The 27,003-nt window shown below is 50.3% G+C and overlaps 1 protein-coding gene across 3 annotated transcripts in view; it reads right to left on the minus strand.

The window, feature by feature from the left end:
- Window positions 1-540: 540 nt before the first annotated feature.
- The window catches only part of LOC138480660 (zinc finger protein 182-like), a 637,235-nt gene continuing 610,772 nt past the window's right edge, over window positions 541-27,003 (minus strand). For all 3 annotated transcript variants that reach the window (XR_011274114.1, XR_011274113.1, XR_011274115.1), the window contains exon 5: window positions 541-591. The gene's annotated coding sequence lies outside the window, so the exon portion shown is untranslated. The remainder of the gene's footprint in view (window positions 592-27,003) is intronic.

Raw genomic sequence — 27,003 nt, forward strand, 5'->3', positions numbered from 1 at the left:
AAGATGGCTGACATTTAGATGTAATAGAAAGAAATGAGTCCCTGTTTGATGTTTAGGTATGCTCAATCTGAGATGGCCGACAGCAAACCACACACAAGAATCCTTCTCCTTTCTATGCCTAACACCATGCCACATGGGGTATTTTAATTGTTTGGTAACATGGATCACCTGTTGTGATCAAGTGGTGAGGAAACCACGAAACGCGTAAACTCTTCTATGCGAGGCCCGTACTTGATGGGAGAGCCACGATGCTGGTGGATTCTGTGAGCCATATGTTACGCGCACTTATTTAATAAAGACATTTTTCTGATACTGGCTTCCTGAAGTAACACTAATTGAATGGGGGAGTGCTTTTCAACGGACTGCAGAAGAAACAGTCACATGGGGATATATATATATATATATATATATATATATATATATATATATATATATATATATATATATATATATACACCTCAGGAAACCCGAGCCCCTCATACAAAGTTTCCTTGGCCCCTTGGAAACCAATACTACAATACTACTAATTAAAATACATACCAGGTTTTTTGGCGTTCTCGTCTGGAAGGATTACATCACGTTTAGGGTTTCCTAAAAGAAAGAGAGCTTAGTGAGTCCAATTCAATGACAGTAAATTCTCATTTATCAGCATATAAGTCATTAGTTTCTCTGGCTAAAAAACAGAGGCAAATGCCTCATGTCTCTGCAAAGACTTTTCTCAAAGCAACGGGTCACTCACCTGCAACGACAGGTCACGGAACCTCATTACTATTCTTGGAATCCCCCCAACTATGAAGGCGTTTGTCAGTCAAAATGTAAAGTTACTCTCTGTAGTGACTGCTGCGTTCCCAGTCCATATTCCTATCCCTCCACACTGATGGGGTGCACCTGCATGGGACCAGGAACACAGACTTTAATAGCAGAGGCAGCTCACATGCACGGAGCAGAGCCCCGACTACGCCCGTCAGCCCTTTGCAATCACCTACACAGGGACAAACCCAGAAACAGAGGGGACGGAGGGTGGGGCGTATGAAGGAAAAGGGGCTATGGAAGGGGAGTACAGTATTCATTACAGTGAGTAACATTTATGTACTCCTATCTCCCGTCCCCTTTCCTCCACATTGATGGAGATTTTTGTAAAGCAGATTAGTTAAATTAACTGGTGGTTGCCAACTTATTGATAAAGCACATTGTTAAGTACTGCCTGACCCGAACTGGCATCTAAGAAATAACATATCCTCTTGTCTGCTGAAGCTTTTGGGCCGCAACATGTGGCAATTAGCCTCTCTGAAGAGCTGAAACTACTTGCACTCCACAAGTACACTTTGAAAGAAAGCCAGGTCCTTCGTGCATCAGACAGAGGGGCCGAGTCCGAAGTGTGTAAAAGTAGGAAAGCGTTCTTGCATGAAGGAGGAAATCTTTCCTTACGAACACCATGTTCTGATAATGAAAGAATGTGGTGTAGGGACATGAAAGTCTTGGCTTTTGCATGTGCCTCATTTATGGCTTGACAAACAGCCCTAGCAACCATCAGAAATGCAGGGCAGCCCTAGCAACCATCGGGAATGCGTGGCAGCCCCAGCAACCATCGGGAATGCGGGGCAGCCCCAGCAACCATCGGGAATGCGGGGCAGCCCCAGCAACCATCGGGAATGCGGGGCAGCCCCAGCAACCATCGGGAATGCGGGGGAGCCCCAGCAACCATCGGGAATGCGGGGGAGCCCCAGCAACCATCGGGAATGCAGGGGAGCCCCAGCAACCATCAGGAATGCAGGGGAGCCCCAGCAACCATCCGGAATGCGGGGGAGCCCCAGCAACCACCCGGAATGCGGGGGAGCCCCAGCAACCATCAGGCATGCGGGGCAGCCCTAGCAACCATCAGGAATGCAGGACAGCCCTAGCAACCATCGGGAATGCAGGGGAGCCCCAGCAACCATCGGGAATGCAGGGGAGCCCCAGCAACCATCAGGAATGCAGGGGAGCCCCAGCAACCATCCGGAATGCGGGGGAGCCCCAGCAACCACCCGGAATGCAGGGGTGCCCCAGCAACCACCCGGAATGCGGGGGAGCCCCAGCAACCATCAGGCATGCGGGGCAGCCCTAGCAACCATCAGGAATGCAGGACAGCCCTAGCAACCATCGGGAATGCAGGGGAGCCCCAGCAACCATCGGGAATGCAGGGGAGCCCCAGCAACCATCAGGAATGCAGGGGAGCCCCAGCAACCATCCGGAATGCGGGGGAGCCCCAGCAACCACCCGCAATGCAGGGGTGCCCCAGCAACCATCGGGAATGCAGGGGAGCCCCAGCAACCATCGGGAATGCAGGGGAGCCCCAGCAACCATCGGGAATGCAGGGGAGCCCCAGCAACCATCGGGAATGCAGGGGAGCCCAAGCAACCATCGGGAATGCGAGGCAGCTCTAGGAACCATCGGGAAATGCGGGGCAGCTCTAGGAACCATCGGGAAATGCGGGGCAGCCATAGCAACCATCAGGAATGCAGGGGAGCCCCAGCAACCATCGGGAATGCGGGGGAGCCCCAGCAACCATCGGGAATGCGGGGCAGCCCTAGCAACCATCGGGAATGCAGGGCAGCCCTAGCAACCATCGGGAATGCGGGGCAGCTATAGCAACCATCGGGAATGCGGGGCAGCCCTAGCAACCATCGGGAATGCGGGGCAGCCCTAGCAACCATCGGGAATGCGGGGCAGCCCTAGCAACCATCGGGAATGCGGGGCAGCCCTAGCAACCATCGGGAATGCGGGGCAGCCCTAGCAACCATCAGGAATGCAGCGCAGCCCTAGCAACCATCAGGAATGCGGGGCAGCCCTAGCAACCATCAGGAATGCGGGGCAGCCCTAGCAACCATCAGAAATGCGGGGCAGCCCTAACAACCATCAGAAATGCGGGGCAGCCCTAGCAACCATCAGAAATGCGGGGCAGCCCTAGCAACCATCAGGAATGCGTTGCAGCCCTAGCAACCATCAGAAATGCGGGGCAGCCCTAGCAACCATCGGGAATGTGGGGCAGCCCTAGCAACCAACGGGAATGTGGGGCAGCCCTAGCAACCAACGGGAATGTGGGGCAGCCCTCGGCCAAATGAGGGGCATTCTCCTCCCAGCAGCACTGGTTTACAATGTCAAATACACCTGTGAGGTGCGGGTAAACACAACTGCACACTTTTCCCCTTTGTTAATATAGCATTTCTTACACCTCAGCAGCACTTTTCTGGTTTAATGAAAGTTTAAGTAAACATTTGTAAAATCGAAAAGTGGCTGTCTTTTAAGAAATGCTTGTAATGCCACTGGAGCCCTTTTTTCTTTTACTGTTTTTATTTTATTAGCATACAACACATACAACTGTTGGCTTGTAAGTAATGCTGTACATACAATCATAGCAAAATAAATAATATCAAGAGAAAAAACAATACGAAACAGAAGAAAAGGTGTAACGGGTCATAAAATCAGGATCAAGGAGCAAAGCAAAACCCCAAACAAGCCAAACAAACAACAAAGGAAAAGTTACAGTAACACCTGCTGGTACAGTCCCAGTCTGGGTCCCAGCAAATCCATTCCAGTGCAAGCCGCTGCATCACGGGGGCCCACTGATGTGGGATAGTTTCTATGGGGACATATCATCCGAGGGTGCAAACATCGCCTGTGTCGGGCGTTCCAAGCGGCCACTTCATCACTAACTTCCTTCATACCTCTATATGCGGCCACCGTCCACCTATACAATGACTCCACCGTGCATCACCGCAGGCCATAGCAATCCTGCGCTTGGCCAGCACGCAGATCAGATCTGTCATTCTGGTGGTGTGCGCGGTGTGTGCGCGGTGTGTTTCTTCCCACGTGGGAACATTCCCAGAAGGCAGGCCACTCTATCCTGAGATTGCCCCCCATAACCCTCGAACCAGCAGGAAGCTCCAACACATGTGCAACATACCCGCCCTATAGTACGCCCTATAGGATCTAGGGCAAACCTGCTGCGCTGCCCCCGGGAACAGGGATATTTTGTGTGGGGTCATATATGCCCTGCGTGTAACAAACAGTTGCAGTAATTTAAATTGGGCATTTCCAGAGACCTTTCTGGTAAAAATCAAGGTCCAGACTCATTCCGAGTCTGTAAAGGTCCCACCCAGGTCCGCCTCCCACTTCAAACGGACCCTGAGAGCAGGCGTCGCCATCTTGCTGGAAACCAATTAGTACCTTCTGTAGACAACATGGCCTCCCGCGAAGCTGTTCTACATGGCTTCCATAGCGGGTCTGACTCTATACCCTCGCAAAGTTCAGGCCATCGATTCCTAATCTCCCTCACCAGGCCTCAGTGCAACAGGTATAGGCCTTCATGTAGGCTTGAGGTCTGGATTGAGGAACTAAAATCCATCATCTCCCAGTCTTGCAATAGATCTTCCAGTAGCCACCCCATTGACTTCTGACCCCTTCCACCAGGTTGAGTCTTGTGCTGGCCAACACAACCAGGGGGATGTTAGGGAAGCAAGTGTGTGCAACTTCCCAAAAGCCTCCACACCCTGCGCCACAAGGTCTTCCCCAGCCCCAAGAGGCGAGGCAAGCGCAGAAATGTGCTTTTATGCACCCACAGCACCTCCTTAAGGAAGCCCTGCTTAATAGCAGGTTGTAATAGACTGGTGCCTGAAGAAGCCTCACCCGCAAGCCAGCCCGTGACATACTGCAGCTGTCCTGCCATGTAGTACAGCTCAAAGTGGGGCAATCTGATCCCGCCATCCCTATGGTCCCTTTGTAAGATACACAGCGCAATCCTGTTCCTCCATCCCCCCAAATGAAATCCCTGATCTTAGAATTCAAATTATGAAATCATTTTTGGGGGATGTTGAAAAGTTTGTTGACAAAACAGTATAACGGATGAGGGAGCACTACCATTTTCAAGAGTGCTACTCTACCTATCATTGACAATGGGAGCTTTCTCCAGAACGCCGTAGAATTAACTATACCATCTAAAGCCCTATGCGTATTATGTTTCTGCGAGGCTGGGAAGTCATGCCACACGTGTACCCCGCGGTATATAAAAGTGTCAGTCTCCCAAGGCAAACCTAAGTTGGGCAGCAAGCTACTACGGGAACCATCAGGACTACGATCTGCTGATATGTATACGCGAGACATCAGCAACTCGGCCAATCGCATCAGGAAGATATTTTAAATGAACCTCTGGGTACGTAATGTAGAGGAGTGTCCAACACCGCCGACCATGATGCCTGCCTCAACATATTCCAAGGAAGATGCGAGAGGCTCTAGCACAAGGATAAACAGCAGCATCTGGGAAAACGTGCAGCGTTGCCGGGTGCCTTTCCCCAGCGCATCCCCCATTAGAAATGTGCTACCCTGCCGATGGACCAGTGTACACTAGGCAAAGCCATCGCAAGAAACCATCCCCAATACCAAATTGCTGCAAAGACTCATACGACGAGTCCCATCGGACCGAACAGCGTCTAAAGAGGCAACCACACAATCCAAGTCCAAGTTCCTAGAACTTTTATATGGTGAACCTTTCCCAGATTCCACGTGGTGTTCCTGCCGGGCACATACTCGATCTGATCCGCGTGTACCAGGGTGCCAATCACTCTTTAATCTGGCAGCCAACTGGGGCATGAGAATTTTATAGTCTTGGTTGACCATGGAGAGTGGTCTATAAGTACTGCAATTTAGCAATGTGTCACACTCTGCCCCTTGACTCACCTGTTTGTCCTGTGTTGTCTTCTTTCTTGGAGGTCTTTCTTTGCTCCTGGACTTATACAGGTATGGTTGGGTATCCTCTGCCTCCAGTGTGTAGACCGGACACCAGCCACGGAAAGAAGGTAATGTTCAGTATTCCAGAAAGGTAAGGTGACTAACGGTCAATGCCCGGGATGGATGTAGGAACCAGGGAGGAGTAGCTATGCTTGCAGAGTGCAACAAGCAGTGCGCAAGTGCAGAACGACTGGACCTTGGGCTCGGAAAGGGAGATGAGCGAGTGGACCCTCGGGCGGGAGTGCAAGGAGCAAGATAAGCACACCAGGAAGGAATTTGGGATGGATAACTATCAGAGGAATAACACGGAAGAGGAAAGGAAGTAGCACTTGCCGGGTACTCAGAAGGTTAGCGTTGAGACGTGCCTGTTTACTAGGAAGCAACAAGTCTTGCATAAAGACTAGATGACAGTGTTTCTCTGCTGTCAGCCATGTTGGTAGGATAGCAGGTACGACGTTGCGGTGCATGATGGACCATCAAGTCCAAAAGGGGGGGAAACAGCGAATCATGACAGCATGCTCCCTCTTAAACCTCGATCCACCGGGTTGACCTGGATGGGCTAGATGGAATCTCCGTACCAAACGAGGGGCATTCATGTTGGACACCGGTTCCCATGTTCGTTCGCTGGGGGGATAACTTTTCCATTCCAGCAAGTACTGTAGTGGACCTCTTCTATATCTGGAATCACAGATCCTGGAGACCTCAAATTCAATCTGATCATTGACGACCACAGGGGTAGGTCGATGAGCTTATCTGGTGGATTGGGAACAGGGTTTAAGCAAGGAAGTGTGTAAAACAGGATGCATCTTTTTCCAGGTTTCGGGTAGCTGAAGTCGATATGCCACTGGGTAAATGACATCCTTGATGGAAAAAGGCCCGTAGAATCGAGGGGCCAACTTGTTGGGACGCAGGTGTCGAGGCAAGAGTTTGGAGGAAAGCCAGTCAGCATGTCTTTTAACATCCATTCTGGCCTTTTCCAAATGATTCTTAGCATCCTTATGTACAGTGACCAGATGTTCAATCCAAGAATCAACCAAAGGAACCGGGGTGGAATGAGGTAGGAGTGTTGGTAGGATAGATGGATGGCATCCTTTATTGCAGAAGAAAGGGCGTGTCTTAATAGTAGAGTGGTCAGAGATGTTGTATGCAAACTCCGCAACTGGAATTAAGACTGACCAATCATCCTGGACCTTGGTAGCAAAGCATCTTAAATATTGTTCTAGGGTCTGATTTACTCGCTCGGTTATCCCATTGGATTGAGGATGGTAGCCTGAAGATAATGCACGTTGAATACCTAACATCTGACACAGGTACTTCCAAAATCGGGATATGTACTGAGGCCCGCGGTCTGAAATGATCTTGGAAGGGAGACCATGCAGTCTAAAGATGTGGCTCAAAAACATCCCTGCCATTTCTTGTGCTGAAGGTCGCTTGTACAAAGGAGTGAAGTGGGCCATGTGGGAGAATAGATCGATGGTGACCCTAATGGTAGTGAAACCTTTGGAGGGAGGTAAATCCACTATAAAATCGGTGGCATTTATTTCCCGACGACGGTCTGGTAATGTGGTTTGTTGTAGAAGACCAGCAGGTTTTCGATTGTCGCACTTGTTCTGACTGCAGACAGCGCAAGCTTGGATATATGATTTCACCCCTAAGAGCATTCTAGGCCATCTAATATGTCTCTGAATGAGATGGAGAGTGGCTGTAATGCCCCTATGCCCGATATGGAAGGTATCATGACAGAGGTTGGTTTTCTTGGTTCTCAGGGTCTGAGTGGGTATCACCAATCTATTGTCCTTAAAAAGGTAACCATCTTTAGCAACCAGGGACCATTGGTTGTTCTTGGTATAATCCTACCAGAGATCAGAAAAGGGTGTCTCAGCACGGACATTATCCAACAAGGAGTTGGCCTGGCCAACGAAAATAGTGTCGGGAAACATTTTAGGAAAGGCACGTGCTTCAACTGGTTCGTAATCAGGGCATATGAATAAGGCATCAGCGATTATGTTGGTAGTTCCGGGTACTTGATGAATGCAAAACTGATACTGGGCAAAAAATAATGCCTATCGAGCCTGGTGACTGTTCCTACACTCCAGGGATTGCAAGACCTGTAAGTTCCTGTGATCAGTTTGCACTTGAACCGGGAATTTGGCAACCTGAAGCAGATGACGCCACTCAGTAAAGGTCTGCCGGATGGCGAGCAATTCCTTCTCCAGGACTGAATAATGGGTCTCACTTGGATTCAAAGTTCGAGATAGGTAAGCAATGGGATGTTCCTCTTGGTCCTCGGATTCTTGTTTTAACACTGCCCCAATAGCGTAATCAGAAGCATCCGTTTCCACCAGGAAGGGTCTATTAATGTCAGGTTGAGCCAGGACGGGACCTTGAGTAAACCTTTGCTTTAGTTCCTAAAAGGCAGTCTCTTGAGTATCAGACCAGTTGAAAGGAATGTCTTTCTTTAACAATGCAACTATAGGTTGTACAATGGCAGAAAATGTCGGAATGGATTTCCTATAAAAGTTTGCCAGGCCCATGTAAGATTGAATCTGTTTTACTGTTGTAGGGGCCGGCCATGAAAGGAATGAGTCGACCTTGGCGGGATCCATTTCTATTCCTTTGGAACTCAAATTAAATCCCAGGTAATGGACTGTTGGGGCATGAAAGATACATTTTTCTGGTTTGGCCAGCAGTTTATTCTCTCGTAGGTGTTGTAGAACCAAGGTCATGTGTTCTTTGTGGTCGGTGGAATATATCAATTTGTCATCCAGGTAAACAATGACAAAGAGGAACAACATATCTGAAAAGACTCTGCCCATGAAGTGCTGAAAAACCGCAGGAGCGTTGGCAAGGCCAAATGGCATAACCAGGTATTCAAAGTGACCAAACCGTGTCCTCGAGGCGGTCTTCCACTCATCGCCTTCCTTTTTGCGGATGAGATGGTAAGTGCCCTGTAAGTCAAGTTTGGTAAAGATTACAGCGCCACATACTGCTTCCAATATATCTGAAATGAGTGGCAAAGGATAGCGGTCCTTGAGAGTGCATTGGTTAAGACCCTGATAGTCCAGACATGGTTGGAGTTCCTGGGTGTCCTTTTTGGGCACAAAGAACAAAGATGCACCAGCAGGAGACTTAGAAGGACGGATGGTCCATTGGCGAGATTAGTGTACAGGCATTCACTTAGTGCTCTTTTCTCCAGCTCAGAAAGAATAACATCCTTCCAAATGGTATAACTGCAGAGGGTTCAGTATCGATAGCACAATCTTCTGGTCGATGGGGCGGTAGTGATTGAACAATGGCTGTCGAACAAACATCTGAGTATTGTTGGTAGATCTCCAGAACTTGGGTAATGTTGGAAACACATATAGAAGGTTGTTCAGGGATCCGGGATTCCGCAGATATGGTCTGTAACACATTCTGGGATAAACAATGAGACAGACATAATTAAGAACCTAGAAATAAGGATCCGGCTGCCCAATTAATGTATGGGTTGTGTTTTTGAAGCCAGGGCATGCCCAGAACCATGGGGTAATGTGCCTTTATGATATCAAAACAAAGCATCTCCTGGTGGTTGTTTATTGAGAGTAATAGTTCTGTGGTTTGCTGGGTAATGGGTCCAGAAGACAGTGGTTTCCCATCTATCCCTTCGACTGCCTGGATTCTTTCTTTGGCTTCTCGAGCAATGTTGTGCTTTAAGGCCCATTCGTGGTCCAAGAATATTCCCATAGCACCACAGTCAACAAGGGCCAGGATGGAATGTGTCTCCTTATTGGTGGAGGACAAGAATGCTTGTAGATCCATCCTGGTGTTTTGATGAAGACAGTTCAAGGAAGGAGAAGAAGCGGAGCAAGTACCTTTCTCCCGAAGCTGGGCTCCGTTCAAGATCAGGAGCTGGCGTTTCCCGAACGCCTGGGTGGACCTATAGTCCAATTCCTTACAAGATGTTTAACAGAAGCACAATACATATAGAGTCCAGTGTTGATCCTACAAATCCTTTCTTGAGGAGAGATTGGACCCCTCAAGGAGCCTAGTTGCATGGGCTCAGGATCAGAAGGGTGCGGTGTGGTTGTTTCCTTAGGGCTAGGATAATCCATGGGAATCTTAGGTGGAACTGTTCGTGTCTTTTCTTTCTCTGCCTTTCTCTCTTGAATTCAGAAATCAATTTGTAGAGACTAATCTATCAAAGCCTGGAAAGAACCTGGATGGGCTATTCTAGCCAATTCATCCTTGATTTCCTCGTTTAATCCTAGACGAAACAAGGTAAAGCATGTCTCCTGGGTCCAATCTGGCTCCTGAGCCAATTGCTTGAAGCGTGTTACATAAGACAGCATGTCTTGATTTCCTTGTTGGAACTTCAACAGCTTTTCCTGAGCACTGTACACTTGTTCAGGGTGGTCAAACATGGTTTTGAAGGCCGCCACAAATCCGTCATATTTGTCCAGGAGCGGGTCGCCTACATTCACCAAGGGGGTTGCCCAGGCTAAAGCATTTCCAGAGAGGTGTGAGATTATAAATCCCACTTTGGCCCTGGGTGTGGAAAAATAGTAAGGTTTAAATGTATAATGCACCAGACAAGAATCGAGGAAGGAACGCTATGTCCCCTACCAAGGCACTTTCCTGGAATGCCGAGTCTCTGGATAGCACAAGCTGTTGTAGCGCTGCATTTTCGGCTTTGAGGTTCTGAACCTCTGTTGTCAATTCTAGCATTCCTCTCATGAGGTCCTGGACAGCAGCCTCCATACTGAATTCTTTATCAAGTCTTTGGCGTCCCAAACTGTCACACTCTGCCCCTTGTCTCACCTGTTTGTTCTGTGCTGTCTTCTTTCTTGGAGGTCTTTCTTTGTTCCTGGACATTCGGGACTTATACAGGTATGGTCGGGTATCCTCTGCCTCCAGTGTGTAGACCGAGACCCGACACCAACCACGGAAAGAAGGTAACGTTCAGTATTCCAGGAAGGTAAGGTGAGTAACGGTCAATGACCGGGATGGATCTAGGAACCAGGGAGGAGTAGCTATGCTCGCAGAGTGCAGCAAGCAGTGTGCGAGCACCGAAGGACTGGACCAAGGGCCCGGGAAGGGAGATGAGCGAGCAGATCCTCAGGCGTGAGCGCCAGGAGCAAGATAAGCACACCAGGAAGGTATTTGGGACCGATAACTATCGGAGGAATAACACGGAAGAGGAAAGGAAGTTAGGAACGCACTTGCCGGGTACTCGGAAGGTTAGCGTTGAGATGCGCAGAACCACGGGGGCGTGCCCGTTTCCTAGGAATCAAGTCTTGCGTAAACACTAGACAACAGCGTTTCTTAGTTGTCGGCCATGTTGGTAGGATAGCAGGTATGACGTTGTGGTGCATGATGGACCATGAAGTCCAAAAGGGGCGGAAACGGCAAATCATGACAATGGTTTATTTGGTTTGAGCACAGGGACTGTGATGGATTCCCACAGGCTGCTAGGTAATATCCGTATCTCGTACACCACCTCAAGTGTTTCCAAGAGTCGGGGTGCCAGCCTCTCAGAGTACTCCTTGTAAAATTCCCCTGGTAAATGTGAGAAACCTGAAGGGTTGGAAGGAGGAGGATTGGGAGGAGAATGCCTAAAGGGGAGACATGGCATTCCCACTTTCCCCACTGCACATCAAAACACTCTCCCTCAGCTTTTGTGTGTGTTAGGAAGGGGGCAGCCCGTCCTCCCTCCCCTACGTTCTTTAAAGTAAGGCGAGACACATTCAAGGTACTGTGATGAGCCAAGGCGGAAGGGGGACAGTGAGAGGGACGCCTTCCCGTCCAGCAGGACCCCATGCAAATATAACCAATTATATTGTAACCATATGGTGCCCCCCGAGGTGCGGGCAGCATCGCTATCTTGCGTAGATATTAATAATCCTAGGTAGAAGAGAAGGTTTGCGTGGTAAACACGACATAACATGCAATAGGTCTAAACCCACGAGGCCACAGAAATCTCCAGTCATGCCTGAGGACAATTCTCACCCCCAACCGCCACACTGTTTATTCATGGTTCTTGAAAGTGTTGCAAAGTTGTGTCTTTAACGTAAGAGGAATGTGCCCTACCAGGCCGGGATCAGAGACCGGTGCCTGGTGTGCATGTTCTCTCATTTTGGTCAAAGCATGAACCGGCCCATTCCCGAGTGACCACGAGTTATAGCCCATATAACTGACTAAACCTTTAAGATCCCCGAATTCCATGGCACCAGGTGCCCTTTGACTATTAATCCCAAAGTAACAAGTCTTGAAATTTTCAAAGAGGATGTACAGGGTGTATCATTGAAGTAACAATCGTGTGATTTGTATTGCAAGGTGCTGGGAGGAATACATTGTATTGTATTGTATTGTATTGTATTTGGTTTTTGTATAGCGCCGGTAGCCCGAGGGCATCAGGGCGCTTGTACATAAAACACCGGTACTACAAGACGAACAAAACATATGAGACAGATGATGAGAACAAGTACTCTCGCATTACAAGGACTCTAAGAAGTCCTACGACCAAGATCTCAAATAAAAAGGTGTGTCTTCAACATCTTCCTAAAAGCAAGGTGATTAACTTCGGACCTAAGGGGTTCGGGGACGCTGTTCCACAGTTTAGGAGCTAGCACAAGAAAGGATCTGCCCAGCCCTGTTTTTAGCTTGAACCTGGGCACATGCAGGAGGCATTTGCTGCCCGAGCGTAGGTTTCTGCTGGGGTTATAGGGCACTATGTGTGTTTTCAAGTAAGCAGGCGCTGTGCCATAAAGGCACTTATGTACCAGGCAGAGAGTTTTGAACTTGATACGTTCTTCTACTCTGAGCCAGTGCAGAGCACGCCTCTCTTCAGTGACATGGTCTTTCCTTTTCAAATTTTTTACTAATCTGACCGCGTTGTTCTGGATCACTTGACAATTGGATAGATCCCTAGATGCGGCCCCCAGCAGCAGGGCGTTACCATAGTCGAGTCGTGAGAGAATGATGGCTCTGGCTATCGTTGCCCTGTTTGCTTCATTAAGTAGTGGTGTAATGGCTTTCATAAGCCTGAGATAATACGCTGAGTTTTTTTGGAGGAAGTTAGTCTGGACATGAGAGTCAACAACTGAATCGACCATCATACCCAGAGTCTTCACCTTGGGAACCACCTGGATAATGGCGTTTTTTATTTGAAAAGATCTGTACTCTGCCCCTAAATTTTCCAGCTGACGACTGGAGCCAAACAACATTAATTCAGTTTTCGAGTCGTTCAGGCACATCCAATTTGCCTGCATCCAGTCGTCTATTAACTTGTAAACCTTGGAGAGCACTTCACTATCCGTGGCATGATCCCTGCCCCCCAACTCCAATATGAGTTGGGTGTCATCTGCATAATTAGTAAATGACACTCCGGCTTTAACCAGAAGGCTGCACAAAGTGCGCATATAAATATTGAAAAGCATTGGGGATAAGCTAGCCCCTTGGGGCACTCCGAAAATGATGTCGCATGGGACGGAGAAACTGCTACCCCAATGTACTCTTGCTTGACGGCTGGATAGAAAGGATAGGAGCCAGTCGATGGCTCTCTCCGAGCAGCCAACATTCTCCCCTAGCGCCTTGATGAGAAGGTGGTGATCCACCAAGTCAAACGCTGCGCTAAGGTCTAAGAGCATAAGCATCCCCAATTTGTTATCGTCCAGCATAGTCAGCATCTGATTCTGCAAGTCTAGCATAGCGGTTTCAGTGCTGTGGGATGCTCTAAAGCCGGATTGTTGCTGGTGCAGAAGCCCCAGGTTCTCAACAAAGTGTTGGAGTTGCTGTGTGGCTACCTTGTCCAACAATTTGAGAACAAAATTCGAGTTAGTTATGGGACGAAGGTTAGCGGGATCCTTGGGATCTAGTCCCGCTTTTTTAACAAGTGGGGTGATGGTGACTCTCTTCAGGTCTTTAGGCACCGTGCCCTCGTAAAAGGAGGCGTTCACTATTCTCCGGAGGATGGGGGCAAATAAATCCTTATGTTTAAGAATGATGCCAGGGGGCAGAATATTTTCTGCGCAAGTAGAGGGTTTCATATTGTTCATTACCTCTAGCATATCTGCTTCGGAAATAGGGTCAAATTTAAAAAGTTGTTCTCTGACAGGTGTGTTTCCTTCGGTGAGGCAGATCTCCTGGTTAGAGGAAGTTCTAGCCTTAATAATATTTTGTCTCGCCTTTTCCGTTTTGGCTTGGAATGCTTTGAGCACCATATTACAGTCCTCCTCAGTTGGCGTAAACGGGGGAGTTAGAGATGTAGGTTTTTCTACACTCTTCAAAATGTTGAAGAGTTTACTTGTATTGTTATCGGCATGCTCAATTTCCTTGTTGAAGAAATTAGCCTTGGCTGACTTAATTTTCTCTTTATATACCCTGTCCTTCCTTTTCCAACTCTCCTTATTTTCCGCCGAAAATATAGTTCAAAACGAGGGCCGAGACCTTGGTGCTGGGTGGCGCGGAGCGATTGAGTGAAATGTGAGTGTATGAAGGTTAGAGTACCCTGGACCCTCCTGTGTGTCCATCATAAGGCCTGCCAGGTGCACAGTATGAGTGATAAACAAGCTGTATAGTAGGAGTATAATTAATTTGTTTTCTGACCAGAAGAAGATGGGCCCCTCAGCACCCACGTGATGGAAGAGGGACGGACTGGGCTAGGGGCCCAATAAACTGCCATCCATTATGGATAAAGGCAGCACCTGTGTAGGGTCCATCCAATCAGCCGTGCAGGTTTTAACTGTATGTTGGTGCATCACTATGATGCTGTGTACCTTTAAAAGTTTCTGCTTGTACCTTTCTTTGGTAGAAAGTTCTTAGCAGCAGAGTTATTTTCTGTTGCTCTCATCTGCGTGTGAGATTAAACTTGTTATCCTTACGAGATCGACTTGGGCCTTTCTTCCCTAGCAGGTTGTATTCTCCCTGGTGTGAGCATTCAGGGGTGTGCCTTCATTTGGGGACCCCGACATGATCCCAGCGCCTCCGTATTTCCTGAGGCTTCCAGGCCACTTCTCCAGAAGGAGCCGTGTCCACCTACAGCGAGCGGCCCCAAAAACCGAGAATCAAAGATTATCCTAGGAATAACACTGGGATGCAGGGATAGGCCTACTACATTTCACCACTAAGCTGTTCCACTAAGAGTCAGGAAAGGTCAGGCAGGTCACCTTAACCATAGACATCTGACTCTACATGACTCTCTGGGTATGAAAAGTGTTGTTCTGCCAAAGGGGATGACCAAGCTGGGGTTGGTGGGTGGAACATGGAAGCCAGAGAGCAGAAGACTGCAGCAGGAGGAGCCCAGAAGATTTGGAGGAGAGTGGGACGCCAAGACGCTGACCCAGTGTGTCAGAGGTGTTGCAGCGTGGTGAGGGAGCAGTGTCTCCAAGGAGCCGGAGTGGGACGGACTGCAACATGCTGGCCGTATCCAGGCCAGTGTTCGTTCCCCTGAGGGGCAGGTGGTGACACCCGGACCTCGACCCACATATCTTGAGGAACTGCTTGGCAGTGCTGCACTACTTGGGTGAGCTTTGTGAGAGACAGAGAGAAACTCAGTAGTGTGCAGGTGGTTGGAGAGGGAGCAAAAATAATGAAAGATGCAAGCGGCACGATAATCAGAAAGCTGAAAGAAAGAGAAAACAAGAGAAAGGGCGCTAGCGGCACGAAAATAGTAAAAGACAGAAAGAGTGAATTTAAAGAGAATGGGGGGAAAGGGTGCAAGCGACCTAAAAGCAGAAACAGAGTGTGCAAGAGGCACGGTAAAGCGGAAATCCGCTCAGTATAAAGAAGTGATCATTAAAGCCAAGTCTAACTCTTTCAACTCACAGATTTCTAAGGCCAATTCTCAATCCAAAGACATTTTTCGCCATTTTCAGAGACCTAATCTCTCCTTCCACTAGCCCTGACGAGATCATTAAAGATGAATCGTGGTGCTCTGGCATACAACCAGCCTAGCTCAGCAAAATGGAACTACTCCCAGAAAAAATTCAGGTGCAATTCAAAGCCTTACCTAACCTCCCCTCCTATAATCCCAACGACTTGCTCTTTTCCTTCCGAGACGTAACAGAATCAGAAGTTCTCGACCTCCTCCAACATCTTAAACCATCTATGTGAAAAGGAGACATTTGTGCTCCTAACATTATTAAAGAATGCGCTGACTCCCTGGCACCTGTCCTAACAGCGTTCATTAATGCCTCATTTTGTCGCGCTTACTGCTGGTGCCCTGCAGGAGTGCCTGGTCCGGGATGTTCTGGAGCGTTGCCCCCCCTTTGCTGGATGCCTTCGCCCTGACGATTGCCCCAGTCACTTCTTCTCCCACTGGCCGGCTGGGGATTAACCTCCAGAGGACCGTGAGGTTGGGAGGGGCTTGGGTGGTTTTGGGACTTCTGGAAAGTGGTGTTCTGGGGGTCGGGATGACCTAAAGGTAACCCACCCCTTCTTCCAACCCCTCTAGCGCTTAGGTTGGCTGGCTGGCGTGTAGCGAGCGTTGCTCACCGTATTGATTGCGATGAAGGGCGTGGACCTCAGGTATGTATCCAACTCCAGTTACTTCACTGAAGATGCGTGGTCTAGACCGGCTGCGACACACAGGATACAACAGGTGACCAGGTAAGTCTCGGTTGCAACATAGGTCCCACTCTCCAACTTGTCGAGGTGAAACTTCTTCTGTACCGTAGCTGAGTATTCTTTTAATAATGTCTTTATGTCTTTTCCTTTCAGGAGCGGAACAACCGACTACTGGCACAGGAGTGGAGAGTCGTGGGAATGGAGCCAGTCACAGAGTGCAAGTTAGTAGACTATGCACCGGGTCGGGAAACGGTAGAAAACGGAATGTGATCTCTCACACTGTCTCTTTAATTTCAGGTCCTGGAAAGCAGCGGGCATGGCAGAATTCGGACGCAATAAGATGAAAGTGAAGCTGAGGCAGAGAAGAGCCAATGTCCGGGATGAGCAACAGCACTTGCTGGACTCCAGGTGAGATTCGGGGAGGACGTAAACAGCGGCTTTACATAGGCACGCGGATCCTTGCTTCAGGTGAGTGTCCAATGCATCCCACCCACAATGAAGCCCTTTGCACGTGCGACGAGAACAGGAGCGGCAAGCAAGACACTGCTCTTGCGTAAAGTAGAAGAAACACTAATCACAGGGTGCGGTCCTGGGCGTGGATTTATACCCTTGGGCCACGCACTGTCAGCGCTAGACTGCCAGAGGCGTTTCTTCTTCGTATGTGCCCGGCTTCCTCCTGGGCTCCACAATGGTCTCTCCCTTGGCAAGCACATTGGTGCGAGTTGAGGCTTTGCTCCCTCCTACACGCTTGCGCCAGCCAGCCAGCAAACCTGTCCACCACCTCCCTACTCTATTATGAGTGGAAACAACCCTTGCCCTGGCCTGACCGCTCTGTCCCCGTGGTAGAATCATGACACCTTTACAACAGGTGCTGTCCCTTCCAGCCTCAAAGAAGTGTGGGCGCGCCCACTACTAAAAACCCCTCCCTAGATCCTACCTCCCCCAATAACTACCGACCAATCACCACTGTCCCGTTTCTCCTAAAACTCCTGGATAAAGCGGCTCACAACAAGATTCAACACTTCCTCGAAACTAACTCCATCCTCAGTAAAAAACAATCAGGATTCCGCAAAGGCCATGCTACAGAAACCACCCTTCTTGACCTTAAAAAACAAATAGCAGAAATTATGGACAGAGATAAGCCAGCTCTCCTACTTCTGGATCTCTCGGCCGGCTTAGATCTTTTGGATCACAGGATTCTTGCCTCACATCTCACTCATGCAGCACAATTCTCCAAAGGAGCTTCCTCGTGGATCACTTCTTTCCTTGAAGGAAGAGCCATGAACCAGGCGAGTGCAGCTCCCATTACCATCCACTGCGGAGTCCCTCAGGGCTCATGCATAGCTCCTACTCTCTATAACCTGTTCACAAAGTCCCTCTTTGACAAACTGGACACCCTCGGCATAGCATACACAAACTATGCCGATGACACGCAGGTGCTCCTACCACTCTCGGGCTCTTATGATATGATATGGCATTTGTAACGCGCCTATACCAAGATGTTGCAGCCCTCCATCTGATATACGCAACCATCCAAGCCTGGATGGCGGCAACTGGGCTGTGTCTCAATGGAGATAAAACCGAGATTATACTTATTGGCCCCAAAGAACCGTTATCCAAACTTGTTAAACAATACTGTAACTTCACAATCGATAACTCCATCATCCCCGTCTCCTCTTCAGTAAAGAAACTAGGGGTTTACCTAGACTCCACTGTGTCTATGATGCGACAGGTTAGCGCCACTGCTTCCGCCTCTGCCCACACCACGAAGCTAAAAAATGTATTGAAACCCTTCCTATCCAAACAGAACCGCCTTTCAATAGCTAGAGCCACCATTGGGGCTAAACTAGATTATTGTAATGTCCTTTTAGCAGGCACTTTGGCAAAAAAAACTAAATAGACTCCAAGTCATACAAAATAATACTCTCAGAGCAGCACTAAACATCCCTAAAAGACCGCATTGCACAGGCCAGGCAAGCCGGTCCCTGGCTCCCCTACAAGACCCTCACCCTAACGCACAAGTGCTTAACACTCACAGCCCCGCCCTACCTATCAGAGATAATCGTCAGAGCCACCTCCTCACGTCCTAAAAGAAGCTGCCACGCCAACCAATGGTGCATCCCTCTCATCAAAAGGGCCAAAGCGGGTGGGATTGGCTTCCCCCATATAGCACCTAAACTATGGAATGCCCTACCCAACACTCTCAGAGCTGAGACCTCCCTCCCAGCCTTCCGGAAAGTGCTAAAAACCACACTTTTCAACTAACACAGCCTTCCTTCCCTTCTCTTGCCTCTTCCTGCCCCTCCCTTTGTATTCTTTATTTAACTAAGAATGTATCATGTAACTAAACTGTCTTGTAACAGTGCCACAATGCCTTTGGGCTGTTGCGCGCTTTATAAATGTTAATAAATCAATAAAGTGGAAAGTGTGCAAGAGGCACCAACAGACAAAAGGTGGAAAAGAAACAAGGACAGAGTGAAAGAGGCACAGGAGGGAAAAGGTGCAAGAAGAAAGGTACAGAGAATAAGGAGAGGGGTCAGAGTGGTCGTTGTTACGCTCACCTGGTATCCACAGGGACGCCACCCAGCTGGGTTACTCGCTGGTATGCTTCTCAGCTTTGCCCTGATGTGGTCTGTGGGGAAGGTTCTGCCTTGTGGTAGAATTAGGCGTGCTCTCCGTCCTGCCTTCTTTGCAGGGGCGCGTTGTCTTTTATGGGCGAGTGTGGTCCAGTTACTTCACTGACGCCGGCCCATTTGATATTGTTCAGGTAGGTCTTATTGCTGTTCTTTAGTTTTGTTGCTATCCTGCATGCCTTTCTTTGTTTAAAATGTCTCTTTTTTTCCCTTAGGTATGCAGAGCTTCAGCGTGGCAAACTGGCTTGGTTGAGCCCCGCTAGTAAATGATGGCACATTAAGAGCGCTATGATGCGGGAAGTAAGCGCTATGCGCAGCGCTGCAAAGTCTTGCCTTTGCTAACCTGTGTTTTCCTTCCTTGTAGGTCGTGGTGTTCTTCAGCGCGACTGGAATGTCCGGAGTGGTGGCAGCCGAGAGGCGACCAGCTAGGTAAGCCTTTTGAGCAGTTCGTAATGTGTAAATGTCTCTTGCCTCTATCTTCCTCTTTCAGGTCGTTCTGTCCGGGAGGCGTGCAGATTCGAGGAAGCTGTTCTCAGTAGCTGCGAGTGTTTAAAGATGAAGACTGCAGGTAAGATGCTGCTGCTAATGATGTTCCTTTTGTCTCCTTGCAGGTCCTGCTTCTCCGAGGGAATAGCTGGACACGGTGAGTGTCATGTTGCAAGCTGCAAAGTAACACGAAGGTGTTGTCTTGCTCGGATGTGGTTTATATAGCCCAGGTAAAGTAGCACCAGGGAAAGTAGTTCCAGGCCTGCCACACCCAAAACACTAGATCGCATAGCTTGGTTCTTAGGAACCAAGCTATGTGGATGCGTCCATGTTGGCTGACAATACAATAAAGTTGTTCCCAAGCACATTGTTGTTCATGGTGTATGAGCCTGGCGCCATAGGCGCCAGGACAGGCCCCATGAGGGCTTTTGAAGAGGATGGCAGGCTCTAGCGGCCCGAGTCTTGACTCCACCTGGCCAATGGGTTTGCCAGAGGGGTTTTGGGCGAGGGTCGTGACAGCCGTGCATGGGAGGAGGAAAAGCCCAGTGTTCTCGAAAGTCTCTGACACTGCCCCATGAAAGAACTGTGCGCTGAAAGGTGCATCCTGACAACGTGAACATTTGTTTAAGACTAGATGGGCCTAAGCTTGGGGAAGGGAACCCTGAGAGGCCCACAGAGACAGTGTGAACTTAACAGGAGAGGCCTAGACTTGGGGATGGGAACCCTGGGAGGCCCACAGAGACAGTGTGAACTTAACAGGAGAGGCCTAGACTTGGGGAAGGGAACCCTGAGAGGCCCACAGAGACAGGGTGAACTTAAGAGGAGAGGCCTAGACTTGGGGAAGGGAACCCTGGGAGGCCCACAGAGACAGTGTGAACTTAACAGGAGAGGCCTAGACTTGGGGATGGGAACCCTGAGAGGCCCACAGAGACAGTGTGAACTTAAGAGGAGAGGCCTAGACTTGGGGAAGGGAACCCTGAGAGGCCCACAGAGACAGTGTGAACTTAACAGGAGAGGCCTAGACTTGGGGAAGGGAACCCTGGGAGGCCCACAGAGACAGTGTGAACTTAACAGGAGAGGCCTAGACTTGGGGAAGGGAACCCTGGGAGGCCCACAGAGACAGGATGAACTTAAGAGGAGAGGCCTAGACTTGGGGAAGGGAACCCTGAGAGGCCCACAGAGACAGTGTGAACTTAAGAGAAGAGGCCTACACTTGGGGATGGGAACCCTGAGAGGCCCACAGAGACAGGATGAACTTAAGAGGAGAGGCCTAGACTTGGGGAAGGGAACCCTGGGAGGCCCACAGAGACAGTGTGAACTTAACAGGAGAGGCCTAGACTTGGGGAAGGGAACCCTGAGAAGGCCAAAGGCAACTGTGTCTTTTATTTTTTGGAGCGTAAGGATGAAAGCTTGGGGAAGGAAATCCCAAGAGACCCAGAGACATTGTAAACTTTACTGACTTGCTGCAAGACCCCTACGTGTAATGTTCAGAGGGCAACCCTTTTGAGTTTAACTGTTTTTGAGACTGGCAGAACTTGATGTTAAGGCTACCTGAAACCATTCCAACAGCCTCCCAAGTTTATCGCCCTCCGCATGTAACTTCTACGTGTATTCTACAAAATCAAATTTCACCAACCAGTCTCATGCTGCCATACACAGTTGACAATTCAGTGAGGTCCCCAGCTTCTTGTCCCGTTCCCCCAGCTCTCTGCTCCATCAATTCTATTCCTACCTCAATCTTCGTGGGTGAGTCGAGCCGCTCCTTCTAGAGCTCCCCCATCTTACCTATGGCCTCACTGCGCACCACCATCTTAAAGGTTTCCCACAGCTTGTCCGTCCTTCCTATCCACACTGCCATTATTAGTATCAAAAAAGGTGTCTATCACCACACCCAGATGTTCTCGAAAGATATCAAGTAAAGCCTCTGCCCTTAGTCTCCAAGTAGGAATCCGGGGTCTACACAATCTCCTCCACCATGTGGCCATCAATGGAGCATGGTCAGAAAGGACCCTGGCCCTATAAACTACTTATGTAAATTCTGCCAGTGTTTGCTGCCCCGTCAAAATATAGTCTATGCGAGTATGCACCCGGTGAAGGGCGGAGAAGTACAAATAGGACCATTCTCCTACATGTGTCGCCCTCCATACATCTGTCAACTCAAGATCCTTCAACATTTCCTTTCAAGCTGTCACTGGAGGAGCAGGCATTTTAAATTTGTTAAATGACCTGTCAATTGTCAGGTCCAATGTACAATTAAAATTACCCCCCATATTCACAGGGCATTTCTATAAGGAGACAGCCTTGAGTAAAGCGAAACAAAAAAAGCATAGCAGTACGGTTGGGGCATAAGAGTTTACAATGCATGCCTCCCTTCCCTCCAGGAACCAAAGGCCTAGTACCATTCGGCTCTCATCATCACCCTTGGTTTCCAGGAGCCTAAAGTGGACACTTCGCTCAATCCACACAAGGATAGCTCTAGTAAATGCATAGAAGGGGGAGCCGTACAACTGCCCACCCCACTTCTAAGAAAGCTTGTTCTGTTTGTTCCTAGTAAGGTACATCTGTGGTAATAAAGCTATCCCCAGTATCCAAACACCCCAATTCTTTTAATGTAGCCATTCAGGCAGCGGAAGTACCACGTGACAACACGCACACTACTAGTCATACTCAAATCTCCTCGGGTCTCACTCATCCCCATAGACCCATCGCAACCGCTCCCCAACACCACCTCCCGTCCACCCAAACAATGCCCTCCACAATACTCGCCCAATCATCCAATCAAACATCAGGCGCTGCCGCAAGCCAAACCTCAGACACGCCAGTGCTCCCCCCATCCGTATAATACTGGCTCAATAGCTACAAGCACGCACCGCCGCACCGCCACAGTGATGCACTGTAGTAGATACCTTAAAACTGGTATAAAAAAAAGGGTTCAACGTCAGTAGAAATGTGTCAGCCGCAAATGCAGCTAGCAGCCGGCACCCCAGAAGAAAGAAGGATGGGTGCCAATCACCAGACTCCAGCCAATTGCTGATCTAGGATGCCCAAAAGTGGTTGCCAGTTATACCACGACATTAAGCATCAGCAACAGTCAAGGTTATAATTTGTTATAATACCCAGAGGTTTCTAAGCGCGGACCCGGGGATCGAGCCTGTGTTGCTTCGCATTGTCTTGCATCCAAGGCGAGCGCATTGCCCCTGAGCTATCCTCCCAAGACATTCATTCAGACCGTCATTGTTCCTCCTTGCCGGTAGATGTGCGATGCCTTCCGAGTCCAACCAGGCATGTGCCGCTCTAGTGTCCTCACAGAAATGCGATCAACCATCATGAAGCACTTTTAGTTTTGCCGGGTAGATTAACATGTAGCAGAGGCTGGCCCGTCGCAACCGCTCTTTAGTGGTGCCAAACGCAGCCTTCATTCTCTGCACCAGCTTTGTGTAATCCGGTTAGATGGTTAGCTTCGAGGACGCTCTTTCTATCACTCCTCCATCCCTGGAAAAGCCAGTATTCGCTCCCTATCTTTGTAATTTGGGATCTTTGCAATCAGTGGCCTCAGAGGGGCACCAGGTGGAGGACTTTTAGCTAAGGATCTGTGGGCCGTTCTACCGTGAAGCCCTGCATCAATGTTCGGGGGCCCACCTTCTGCAGCAGCAAGTTCTCAATTCCCCCCCTCCCCCCCCTTCCTCCCCCCTCTGCCAAATGTAGGATCAGACATTATTCCTTCTGCTCTGCCTTCAGCATCCTTCTCACAACGCTCCAAGGCAAGGACCTTCTCAGTCAGCGTAGCAACCTCGGGTTGATTGTTAGCAATGTTATAATTATAATTGTTATTTTATAATGTGCGTAATACTGAAGGAGGTTTCTAAGCAAGGACCCAGGATTCGAAAACATGGTTGCTCTGCGTCATCTTGCTTCCAAGATGAGGGCGTTGCCACTGAGCTATGTTAGCCGTGCCATAGTTCAATTCTCCTTCACCAATGCAGGAATGCACGTCTTGCCGCAAGAGACCGTTTCAATGTTGTGTTCCAAGGATGTTTGGACTGCTGCCAAGCTGCCAATATCCTGTCCTCTCCCTGCTGGCTCAGTGGCAAAGACGAGGATCCCTCCCCTTGAGGCAAAGGCGACTGCACCGCACACTGCCACCTTTATGGGTAAAGGCCTCCATGACTGTCTGCTTGGCCTTAACCCTGTTGTGCTTGTCCAGCATTTGTGCTGGGCACTCAAAGGATTCCAAAGAGGCCAAAGCCCCTCACACTGAGTTCCCCCACTGACCACAGACCAGCAGTGTCCCCGTCCTCCCTGGTTATACAGCACAGAACCAGTGCTGCACGTGAGCGGGTGGGTAGTCACGATAAAAAGGCACAATTTGCATCTCACCGCCCTACATCATTGCCAAGTCTATGTTAAGGGAAGGGCAGCCACCACTGCCCGCTCCAGCGCATGGTCCTACCCAATTCGTCCAGCCGCCAGCACTGGTGGCCACAGCATGCCACCAGCCATTAAGCACCTCTTATCAGGGCCCAAGCCCAGGAACTAACGACAGTGTATGGGTGTGTCTCCCTTTTTAAGGCACCCCACAGTGGCCATGGGACCACACAAGGCCGCATGCCTCAAATAGTTCTGTGCCCCCCCCCACGCTCTCCACCTCAAACATCAGCACTGCAGTGTCCTCCTCTCTTTGTCGCTCCTCCACTAAACAAGCAAGGCGTTTCAGGTCGCTCCGTCTTCTACCGGTCAACAGGTTAAATCCCTGCAGCCCACGCTGTACAGGCCAGTGCCCCAGGGATGGAGTACAGACTCACAATGCCAGCAATACTGGCATGCCTCTGCTCAGTGCTGAAGTCTCTCATGCCGGATCAGCCTGCAGGCACCTGCTGTTATGTGTGGGTCTAGTTCTTTTGCCAGAGAGCATCATGACTTTGTCATGACGCCTCTGTAATAAAAGGGGCTCTGTTGGCATGCACACGGCAGTGCAGCAGAGCCCCAGGAAACGGCAACTCGTGTCTGTGTGATATCTTGACGAACTTGTTGCCGCGTGATCGCGGCCTATCTGGCGGCCTTGCCTGGGTGCCCCCAGTGCAAGAGCCACCGTTGCTTGGGTGACCCCGCCTGGGAAGTCATACCCCGGTGATCCGGGTGTCACTGGGTGCTCCCGGCAGCCCAGTGTGCAGTGACTCATGGCATAGGCCACGGTGAAGGAGGAGGTGCTCGCTGTGCCCGTAGCGTGGGCACTCAGCGCCTTGCCTTCCCCCCCCCTTTATCCGTCCCTTTCTTACCCCCCCCCTCTACTCCTAATCAGTCATACCATGCAAGCAGTAGAAAATTGACACGACACCAGTTTGGGTTGGAAGGTTAACATGCCTCAGGAGCTTTATTTGCATAAAGTCTTGGAGTTATCTTACAGGCGATCCGTAATTCACCGTCACCGATACACTATTCCGAGTGCGGTTACCTAGGGCTCCCCCCCTCCCCCCCAATCGTACTCGTCCGGTGGACGCCTCGGATTGAGCCCGGCCCTGGCTATCCCCCTCTCTCTACCCCGGCCGTAGTTGCAGTCAATTATTTGTGCCCCCCGTTTCACCCTGCCCCTTGCTAGGTCTTGTAGCGGGTGCCCGACCCCCCGCACACTTGCCCCGTGTCCTACGGGCTCTAGCTAAAACCGGCAGCCACGCGGTGCCTCGCTAATGTTCAGGTTCCTATACCGGCACCATACAAGTGCCCTTACAATTTCCTATACCGGCACCATACTAGTGCCCTTACAATTTCCTATACCGGCACCACCACAAGTGCCCTTACATTTTCCTATACCGGCACCACCACAGGTGCCCTTACAATTTATTTACGTATCCGTATTTGGGCCGGCACCGCCCTCCGATGCCGGCCCCCACTTTCTGCCTGCCTAGTTGGCCGTCGCTTGCGACGTCCATCTAACCTTTTCTTGCCAAACTCTGCTCAGCCCCCCCCTACGCCTTCGCGTTGTTCCGGTTATAGGCATCCTAGTCCTACCCCCGCTATGCCAAACCCCCCTCCAGGTCTCCCTGCTGTGTCCCCGAGCCCCCCAGAAACATCGCAATTCCCTCTCACTCAAGGCGCCCCCCCCCCTCCAACTGCAGCCTTAGCAGGTGTCCTCCCCCCCCCCTGGCTGGTGTCATATCTCTTCCTGATTCCCTGTCCCTCGTACTGTCTTCCTTTCCCAACTGTCTCCCCCATTCCCCCGGTCCCCTATGCTGCGCCCCGCCAGGCCCCCTCTTTCCTGTCCTTGCTGGCCCTCCTTGTCCGAGCTCCCCCCGCCCCCGATGCTCCTACCTTTCTTCCTCCAGCTCCCCCCTCTTGCCCCTCCCCCTTCGTGACGACTTACCCCTGCTGTAATTTTTGGTCCCGGTAGCATACCCCCCCGTATTCTCCTCTTGTTCCCCTCCAACCAGCTTCACTTGCTGCCCTCTTTTTAGTTTGTGGTTCGTTCCCCCCCCCCCGCAATTTGGGTCTTGGAATTGCCTCCCAAGTCCCCTACATCCCTCCCCTTTTTTCCCAGGGCCTCCCCCAAGCCTATTGCTCTTGGGGCGCCGTGCATCTAAACTCTTGGCTGCTCGTTCCCCTGTGGGTCTGCTAGCAGTGCTTCGTAAAGGGATCGCAATGTAACTCCGCTGGGCGACCTGTAAGACAAAAAAGAACATTATTCACATACTTTTTATCGGGAGGGTGGGTGGGAAAACGACGCAGCTCTGGCAAGACGGGAAACCGAGGGAGGATGTGTGAATGCTCACACCAGCACGGGCTTTTATGCCCGGCTTCTCCCCGGTTTCCCGCCCTGCCCCCTGAAGCTTTCGCGCCCTGCCGGGGGGGGGGCGGGTCCCCTTTTCGTCATCATCCGCCCCCCCGGCGCATTTTCCTTACAGGCCTGGGGGGAGGGGAAGGGCGGCCTGTACCGCCCCCACTAAGGGGCGGCGCCCGCCATGCCTGCTTTCGCTGGCGCGTTCGCCCGCCGTAGCGTGGGCACTCAGCGCCTTGCCTTCCCCCCCCCTTTATCCGTCCCTTTCTTACCCCCCCCTCTACTCCTAATCAGTCATACCATGCAAGCAGTAGAAAATTGACACGACACCAGTTTGGGTTGGAAGGTTAACATGCCTCAGCAGCTTTATTTGCATAAAGTCTTGGAGTTATCTTACAGGCGATCCGTAATTCACCGTCACCGATACACTATTCCGAGTGCGGTTACCTAGGGCTCCCCCCCTCCCCCCCAATCGTACTCGTCCGGTGGACGCCTCGGATTGAGCCCGGCCCTGGCTATCCCCCTCTCTCTACCCCGGCCGTAGTTGCAGTCAATTATTTGTGCCCCCCGTTTCACCCTGCCCCTTGCTAGGTCTTGTAGCGGGTGCCCGACCCCCCGCACACTTGCCCCGTGTCCTACGGGCTCTAGCTAAAACCGGCAGCCACGCGGTGCCTCGCTAATGTTCAGGTTCCTATACCGGCACCATACAAGTGCCCTTACAATTTCCTATACCGGCACCATACTAGTGCCCTTACAATTTCCTATACCGGCACCACCACAAGTGCCCTTACATTTTCCTATACTGGCACC

This window comes from Ambystoma mexicanum, chromosome 5p (genome assembly GCF_040938575.1).
Source record: "Ambystoma mexicanum isolate Mex_15411 chromosome 5p, UKY_AmexF1_1, whole genome shotgun sequence".
In the NCBI taxonomy this organism is placed as follows: domain Eukaryota; kingdom Metazoa; phylum Chordata; class Amphibia; order Caudata; family Ambystomatidae; genus Ambystoma; species Ambystoma mexicanum.